The sequence below is a fragment of the Dama dama genome, chromosome 9 (genome assembly GCF_033118175.1).
Source record: "Dama dama isolate Ldn47 chromosome 9, ASM3311817v1, whole genome shotgun sequence".
Classification (NCBI taxonomy): domain Eukaryota; kingdom Metazoa; phylum Chordata; class Mammalia; order Artiodactyla; family Cervidae; genus Dama; species Dama dama.
The window spans coordinates 62,567,080-62,577,011 of record NC_083689.1 but is presented as its reverse complement, the minus strand read 5'-3'; positions in this window follow the sequence as shown (position 1 = coordinate 62,577,011).

The following is a 9,932-nucleotide window of genomic DNA, read 5'->3' as shown; positions in this document are numbered from 1 at the left end:
CCCATTTGAGAATCAATAAAATTGTTTTAATTTTGGACAAAAATTTAGCCCAATATTCCCCGAGTTGCCTTTTGCCAAAAAACTACTGCTTACCTTTGGGTATCCTATAGGATTCTTCAGTATAGGAGCCTGAGATTCTCCATGTGATCTAGCTACAGTGGCTAGCTTGGGAATTTTCAAACTTTTTTTAAAGGAATGGAATCATTTTTTTCAATCATAGTTTTATTTAGAATTATAATATACCGAACAGGTATGATAGAACTTCTCTCTTGAAATGACCCCTGACCAGTGACATCCCCCTTACTTTTCCTACCTGGGTCCCTAAGGCAGCTCAGAAGAGTCACAGGTGCTGAGGAATCACTGGAAAACTACTGACCTAGTTTGAACCAAAGTGAGCGTGGGGCACGTGGGCATCTGAACAGGATCTGGGCTAGAACGTTCTCATTGTTCTTTTTCTCTCTGTCTCTCTGTCCCTGCCTGGTGCACCCTTCCTTGTCCCAAGATTGGCTGAGGGGAACAAGGGAGGGGTTTTGAGAGATGAGAAAGGCAGGCCGGTATATCCTTTAAAGCTGAGACTCCAGGCAGAAGGTGGGAAGACGGAGTGCTGAGCTGGGCGAGAAGAGGCTCCCAGCAAATTCTCAGGCTCCCTCAGGTGGACAGAAACTAGGAGAAGGGTAAAGAAGTTAAGAATAGGTGAGGGCAGCAGCTAAAAGACAGTCAAGGACAGGGTGTCACATGCTGAGCTGTCCACAGCCCAGGGTATTTACGTGATTCCCGGGCTTCCTCAGACTGGGGTCAGACACAGCATAAGGGCATTTGTACCAGAAGTGCCTGGTTCCTTTTGCTTTGTGTCTGTCCTCCTTGCCTTACTTCTAGGGGCCTCTAGAGAATATACCCATGATTGGAGCCTCTGAATTTGGGTCAGTGAAAGTCAGAAACTGGCCAAGCCAATGTAGCTATGATTTTATAGTTTGCAAAATACCTTTCTATACATGACCTCATTGCTTCTCTGAGGTATGTCGGGAAGGTGTGTAAGAGGAATGCTACACAGCATCCGACGTCACAGAACACTGCAGATGCCACCCCCATGAGAAGGCAGAGCATTAATGAGGTAGGGAGAGGAAAATGGTACAGACAGGCTAATTGCTGACTCTCCTGCATACGGCCTCCCACTTAGGCTTGGCCACCCGGCAGGATGGTAGTGGTTATACATTCCATTCCCAATAGGTCAGAATGGCTTTGTGCTAAGTTTCCTGGATCGTGTCACTCAAATGGGTCATGTGTACTTGGTAGTCATAGCACGTTGCTCAAGAGGGATGATCTTCTAAGCCAGAGGTCACACACTGTCTGCACCCAGTGGGTTTGGTTTGGTCTGCATCAGATTAAAAATTTTGAATTAGTTCCCAACACTAAAAAAAATTAGAGGATATAAACATCTGCATTTCTGGTTTTCTTGAAAAACTGGAGGATCTGACTATGTTGGTTTTTTACAACAGCCCTCTTTCCATGAGTCATGTATTCTCCACACCACCAGAGACCCCACCAGCCTGCTTGCTTCTTTATGTGCCTTGAGTAGGCCCATGCACATTTGAGTTTGAGACCCTTGGCCTAGGTTTGTATCTTATGTAACTTGGCATAGAGAGCAGGGGTTGCAAACTATGGTCTGTGAGCCAAATCTGGCCCTCCACATGTTTTTATAAATGAAGTTTTATTGGGTCATATTGGCTGCTTTCATAGTACTCAATGCAGTGGTTACTTGCTAAAGAGATCATAGTGTCTGCAAATCCTAAAATACTTTCTATCTGGCCCTACAGAGACCCTATCTGATCCCTGATCTAGACCATGTTTTCTAAACAAAAGTTTTCACCTATCAGGAATTCTTACCAGTGTTCGAAACTGACTTCACTTTCTCTCTCTCCAGACTCTATTTATAACCTACTAAACTGACAGGGGAATTTGGTGACTGGGTGTTCCCTGGGTCTGGGGTATTAAGAAGTCATGCAATGTCAGTTTCAGTGTCTGGCCATGAGGCAGTTGGCTTCCTTTTATTTTCCCCTCATCTGTCATGGACTCGGAAAAAGAATAGCACTACCCAGAATTACTGACATCCTGCTTTTTTGCAGACTCTAATTATCCTTGCAATTATTAATTATGAGAATGTTAGCTTACAAGTGTGTAGTGAAAGTGATCAACTCCACAGGATTCCTGCACCTTTTCTCACATTTCCTTCTCAAGACTCTCCTGCTAGGCAGGTCAGTTGCCCACTCAGCAGCTCTTCTTCCTCCTGTCTTCCTTGCTCTAGAGCCCAGCTCTAGGTAGTGACTGAAAATGCCAGAATCTTGCCTTTTGACCTTCTACAGTGGCTGAGAGGATCACACGCTCCTATTCTGGCTAATATCAGACAAGGGAAGTCTTCCTAGAGGCTCTGAGGGAATACTTTCCTTCCTCATAAGAAAGTGACACGTGCAAGAGAGATTTCCATGTCCCTTTGTTCTGTTTGTGGGTGTGGCTCTGTGAAGATGTGATGCTTGGAGCTGCCGTAGCCATCTCTGGATATGAGGATAGGTGTCGGTGATATGTGGAAGATGTTGGGAGGAAAAATGAGACAATCCTGAGTTCCTGGGGACATCCTTGAGCCTGGAATCATTGTCTTCCAGATGGTTCTCATTGTGAGAGATACTAACAAAAGCTTCTTGTTAAAGCCACTTTTGGTCAGATACTCTGTTATTATATAGACCAAAGTATCTTAATTTGAATGATCAGCTATTACCTCTAGTTTACATAATTTTTTAAAACTAGCTAATATATATTTAGTTCTTACTATGTGTTAGGTATTATTTTGAGTTCTAAATAGTGGCTCATTTAGTCTTTATAATGACACTAGAAAATAGATATTATTCCATATGATATCACTTGTATCTGGAATCTAAAATATGGCACAAATGAACCTATGTACAAAACAGAAACTGACTCACAGACGTAGAGGACAGACTTGTGGTTGCCGATGGCGGCTGGGAGAGGGATGGACTGGGAGTTTGGGGTTGGTAGATGCAACTACTATATACAGAATGGATAAACAGCAAGATCCTGATGTACAGCACAGGAAACTATATTCAGTATTCTATGATAAACCATAATGGAAAAGAATAAGAAAAGATTATATATGTATAACTGAGTCACTTTTGCTGCATAGCAGAGTAAATCAACTAGACTTCAATTTTTAAAAGTACATATTATTATCTCAGTTTTATAGAGCAAAAAAATGACACTTAATAAATGCTAATATTGCATGAGGTCACATACCTGGTAAGAGACAGAGCTGGAAATTAACCCAGTCTGGCTCTGGAGCCCATGGGCTTAATACTCTATTGTGCTCTCTCTCTAGAAGAAAAGAAAATGGTCTGCTATCTCACAGCATCTGGTGTATCCCTCAGCTTGGGTCAGACACTGGAACAGACCTTATACTTGTCCATCCTCATCAGACAGTGAGTGCTCCATCACTCTCCATCCTCATCACTTGTTACAGCCTGGATCTTAGTGGGTGCTCAGCCCTCGGACTGGATTTCAAGCCCCTTTGCTGCTCACCTGCTGCTCTTTCTTTCCCCTCTCAGCTGTAGGCATCAAATCATTGCCAGCCTAGAAAAGTGCAGGAAGGCACCTTGTGTCCTGTATCCTAATGAGGGACATTTCATGGTAGCCATGGATACATGGATACTGGATTTGAAGCCAGGCAGAGTCAAGTTCAGTTATGGCTCTGCAACGTCTAGCTGTGTTACCATAGGAAAATCCTTTCCCCTCTCTGAACCTCAGTGTCCTTTCTTTTAAATGGAGTAACAATGACCTATCCAACGTGGTTGTTTTGAGTATTAAAATGATAGCAGTATAAAATGCTTAACAAAATACCTGGCATCAGGTAATTATCCAGTTAATGGTAGATACTATTAATTAGTAAGTTTGCTTTTTTATTCTTTTTTTAAAAGTCATTTTATAAGAGCTGTCTTTAAAAAAGAAAATCTACTTGTTTATTGGGTGTGCTGGATCTTCTTTGCTGTACGTGGGCTTTCGACAGCTGTGGTGAGAGGGGGCTACTCTCTAGTCGCGGTGCACAGGCTTCTCATTGTGGCTTCTCTTGTTGGGGAGAACAGGCTCTAGAATGAGTGGGCTTCAGGAGTTGTGGCGCCCAGGTTTAGCTGCCCCATGGCGCATGGACTCTTTCCAGACCAGGAATCAGACCCGTGTCCCCTGTATTGGTAGGCAGATTCTTAACCACTGGACCCCTAAGGAAGTCCTGCCTTTTTATTCTTATTGTCACTATGAGGCTGTTTGTGGAACAGCATGTCTATATGAGGTAGACCTGAAACCCTGGGAATAAAGGAGGGGACTCACTCTGGTGGTGACGTAGACATCAGGAGAGCAGGATGCTAGCCTGGTTAGGGGATATCAGGGCCTTCCCTTTCTCTCTCTGGGCTTAGGTTTTCCCACCTGTCAAATGCATGTATTTGCTGAGATGACCTCTAAGGACCAGATAGGACACACTGTGAGATGCACCAAACACATGGGCCTGCTTCCTCTCCAGGACTCTGCACAGCTCAGGAGCTGTTACCGTCTCTGAGAGCCCTGATTCAGTCTTCTCCAAAATCAGCCAAGGGTGTATATGGGTTTCCAACCCATCAGCCACCAGCATGGCCCAGTGCCTGGCCCAAGGTGCATGGTCAACAATTCTGAGCTGGATGAATGAATGAACTCCATTGAGTGAGTGAGTGGCACCTATGACCCCTGAAGTTTGGGCCAGTTTGGTTTCTTGTAATATATTTAGAATATAACCATTTTTATGGTTTTTGGCAAGGGTGAATCACTTAGTCATGGTCATGGCCTTGAACTGAACCAAACTGTGAGCCAGCACCAGAATAAACTGCATTTAACCACTGACCTCAGAGCCAAAGGGAAGCTGACTTTCCATTGACCCACGAGCCAGGTTTGGTTTTGCAAGAAAAAAAAGATTATGAACAATCCAATATTTAGCAAACCCTGTCTCCTTCCTTGAATTTTCTTCTAAACCCTCAAACTGGGACAAAATTAGACCCTAAATAATCCCTGCTTATATTATTGCACAATATACTCAAATAATAATAATGTTACCCAACACTTGCAGGGCAATTACTTTGTGCTAAGTGCATTATCTCATTTAGTCCTGAAACAAACCTATAAAGTAGGTACTATTTTTATTCTTCTTTTACAAGTGAAGAGAATTTGACAGCTAAGTAACTTTTGCTTATGTCACATGGCTATTAGGAGGCATGGTGGACATTTCAATAGAGGTCCACTGGATTCCTCGGCATCAGTGACAGTACATTTAATGAGCATATGCTAGGAGGCAGTCACTGGACTGAGCGTTTTGCATGCATATGCTCAGTTAATCCCTACAGTAATGCTGTCTGCAGTGCATTATCATCTCCATTTTAGCAATGAAGAATCAGAGCTTTTGGGAGATACATAACCATCCTATAATTTGTGTGTGGTGGAACCAAGTTATCATTGTACAATGGCAGAGTTCAGAAAACTCAAGGGTAATAAAGAGGGAGAGACGTTTCCAAAGTCATCATGAATCAGTGGTTGAACTGGGTCTGGGTTTCATTGAAGATGTTTTCCATTCATTGCTGGGAGGGTGTTGTTCAGTAACAGTGGCAGGGGACCTGCCATATGGCCAATCCACCATGTCTCCTGCCCTCACAACAGGCAAGAGAGTTCAGTGGAATAGAGCACGTGCTTTGGAGTCAGACCTGTGTTCACATCACAGCTCCCAAACTAACTTGCTGGATGACCTTGGGAATAACACTTCCTTTCTCTGAGTCTCTGTTTCCTCTTCTACAAAATGGAACAATAGCCAGGCCTGCTCCTGAGCTTGCAGAAGGAGTAAATTAGAAAAGGAACATAAATTATGTGGCACTGAGACCATCACAGTTAACGTGGATTAGCTGTTTTTTGTTTTTTTTTTTTAAGTGGTTTTATTTATTTTTGTGGGGGGGGTTTGTCATACATTGACATGAATCAGCCATGGAGTTACATGTATTCCCCATCCCGATCCCCCCTCCCATCTCCCTCTCCACCTGATTCCTCTGGGTCTTCCCAGTGTACCAGGCACGAGCACTTGTCTCATGCATCCCACCTGGGCTGGTGATCTGTTTCACTATAGATAATATACATGCTGTTCTCTCGAAACATCCCACCCTCACCTTCTCCCACAGAGTCCAAAAGTCTATTCTGTATATCTGTGTCTCTTTTTCTGTTTTGCATATAGGGTTATCATTACCATCTTCCTAAATCCCATATATATGTGTTAGTATGCTGTAATGTTCTTTATCTTTCTGGCTTACCTCACTCTGTATAATGGGCTCCAGTTTCATCCATCTCATTAGAACTGATTCAAATGAATTCTTTTTAACAGCTGAGTAATATTCCATGGTGTATATGTACCACGGCTTCCTTATCCATTCATCTGCTGATGGGCATCTAGGTTGCTTCCATGTCCTGGCTATTATAAACAGTGCTGCGATGAACATTGGGGTGCATGTGTCTCTTTCAGATCTGGTTTCCTCAGTGTGTATGCCCAGAAGTGGGATTGCTGGGTCATATGGCAGTCCTATTTCCAGTTTTTTAAGAAATCTCCACACTGTTCTCCATAGTGGCTGTATTAATTTGCATTCCCACCAACAGTGTAAGAGGGTTCCCTTTTCTCCACACCCTCTCCAGCATTTATTGCTTGTAGACTTTTGGATAGCAGCCATCCTGACTGGCGTGTAATGGTACCTCATTGTGGTTTTGATTTGCATTTCTCTGATAATGAGTGATGTTGAGCGTCTTTTCATGTGTTTGTTAGCCATCTGTATGTCTTCTTTGGAGAAGTGTCTGTTTAGTTCTTTGGCCCATTTTTTGATTGGGTCATTTATTTTTCTGGAATTGAGCTGCAGGAGTTGCTTGTATATTTTTGAGATTAATCCTTTGTCTGTTTCTTCATTTGCTATTATTTTCTCCCAATCTGAGGGCTGTCTTTTCACCTTACTTATAGTTTCCTTTGTTGTGCAAAAGCTTTTAAGTTTCATTAGGTCCCATTTGTTTATTTTTGCTTTTATTTCCAATATTCTGGGAGGTGGGTCATAGAGGATCCTGCTGTGATTCATGTTGGAGTGTTTTGCCTATGTTCTCCTCTAGGAGTTTTATAGTTTCTGGTCTTACATTTAGATCTTTAATCCATTTTGAGTTTATTTTTGTGTATGGTGTTAGAAAGTGTTCTAGTTTCATTCTTTTACAAGTGGTTGACCAGTTTTCCCAGCACCACTTGTTAAAGAGGTTGTCTTTTTTCCATTGTATATCCTTGCTTCCTTTGTCGAAGATAAGGTGTCCATAGGTTCGTGGATTTATCTCTCGGCTTTCTATTCTGTTCCATTGATCTATATTTCTGTCTTTGTGCCAGTACCAAACTGTCTTGATGACTGTGGCTTTGTAGTAGAGTCTGAAGTCAGGCAGGTTGATTCCTCCAGTTCCATTCTTCTTTCTCAAGATTACTTTGGCTATTCGAGGTTTTTTCTATTTCCATACAAATTGTGAGATTATTTGTTCTAGTTCTGTGAAAAATACCGTTGGTAGCTTGATAGGGATTGCATTGAATCTATAGATTGCTTTGGGTAGAATAGCCATTTTGACAATATTGATTCTTTCAATCCATGAACACGATATGTTTCTCCATCTGTTTGTGTCCTCTTTGTTTCATCAGTGTTTTATAGTTTTCTATGTATAGGTCTTTTGTTTCTTTAGGTAGATATACTCCTAAGTATTTTATTCTTTTTGTTGCAGTGGTGAATGGTATTGTTTCCTTAATTTCTCTTTCTGTTTTCTCATTGTTAGTGTATAGGAATGCAAGGGATTTCTGTGTGTTAATTTTATATCCTGCAACTTTACTATATTCATTGATTAGCTCTAGTAATTTTCTGGTAGAGTGTTTAGGGTTTTCTATGTAGAGGATCATGTCATCTGCAAACAGCGAGAGTTTCACTTCTTCTTTTCCTATCTGGATTCTTTTTACTTCTTTTTCTGCTCTGATTGCTGTGGCCAAAACTTCCAAAACTATGTTGAATAGTAGTGGTGAGAGTGGGCACCCTTGTCTTGTTCCTGATTTCAGGGGAAATGCTTTCAATTTTTCACCATTGAGGGTAATGCTTGCTGTGGGTTTGTCATATATAGCTTTTATTATGTTGAGGTATGTTCCTTCTATTCCTGCTTTCTGGAGAGTTTTAATCATAAATGGGTGTTGAATTTTGTCAAAGGCTTTCTCTGCGTCTATTGAGATAATCATATGGTTTTTATCTTTCAATTTGTTAATGTGGTGTATTACATTGATTGATTTGTGGATATTAAAGAATCCTTGCATTCCTGGGATAAAGCCCACTTGGTCATGGTGTATGATTTTTTTAATATGTTGTTGGATTCTGTTTGCTAGAATTTTGTTAAGGATTTTTGCATCTATGTTCATCAGTGATATTGGCCTGTAGTTTTCTTTTTTTGTGGCATCTTTGTCTGGTTTTGGAATTAGGGTGATGGTGGCCTCATAGAATGAGTTTGGAAGTTTACCTTCTTCTGCAATTTTCTGGAAGAGTTTGAGTAAGATAGGTGTTAGCTCTTCTCTAAATTTTTGGTAGAATTCAGCTGTGAAGCCATCTGGCCCTGGGCTTTTGTTTGCTGGAAGATTTCTGATTACAGTTTCAATTTCCTTGCTTGTGATGGCTCTGGTAAGATCTTCTATTTCTTCCTGGTTCAGTTTTGGAAAGTTATACTTTTCTAAGAATTGGTCCATTTCTTACAAGTTGTCCATTTTATTGGCATAGAGCTGCTGGTAGTAGTCTCTTATGATCCTTTGTATTTCAGTGCTGTCTGTTGTGATCTCTCCATTTTCATTTCTAATTTTGTTAATTTGGTTCTTCTCTCTTTGTTTCTTAATGAGTCTTGCTAATGGTTTGTCAATTTTGTTTATTTTTTCAAAAAATCAGCTTTTAGCTTTGTTGATTTTTGCTATGGTCTCTTTAGTTTCTTTTGCATTTATTTCTGCCCTAATTTTTAAGATTTCTTTCCTTCTGCTAATCCTGGGCTTCTTCATTTCTTCCTTCTCTAATTGCTTTAGGTGTAGAATTAGGTTATTTATTTGACTTTTTTCTTGTTTCTTGAGGTAAGCCTGTAATGCTATGAACCTTCCCCTTAGCACTGCTTTTACAGTGTCCCATAGGTTTTGGGTTGTTGTGTTTTCATTTTCATTCATTTCTATGCATATTTTGATTTCTTTTTTGATTTCTTCTATGATTTGTTGGTTATTCAGAAGCGTGTTATTTAGCCTCCATATGTTTGAAGTTTTAGCAATTTTTTCCCTGTAACTGAGATCTAATCTTACTGCATTGTGGTCAGAAAAGATGACTGGAATGATTTCAATTTTTTTCAATTTTCCAAGACCAGATTTATGGCCCAGGATGTGATCTATTCTGGAGAAGATTCCGTGTGCACTTGAGAAAAAGGTGAAGTTGATTGTTTTGGGGTGAAATGTCCTATAGATATCAATTAAGTCTAGCTGGTCCATTGTGTCATTTAAGGTTTGTGTTTCCTTGTTCATTTTCTGTTTAGTTGATCTATCCATAGTTGTGAGTAGGGTATTAAAGTCTCCCACTATTATTGTGTTAGTATTAATTTCCTCTTTCATACTCATTAGCACTTGCCGTACATATTGAGGTGCTCCTATGTTGGATGCATATATATTTATAATTGTTATATCTTCTTCTTGGATTGATCCTTTGATCATTATGTAGTGTCCTTCTTTGTCTCTTTTCACATCCTTTATTTAAAAGGCTATTTTATCTGATATGAGTATTGCGACTCCTGCTTTTTGTCTCCGT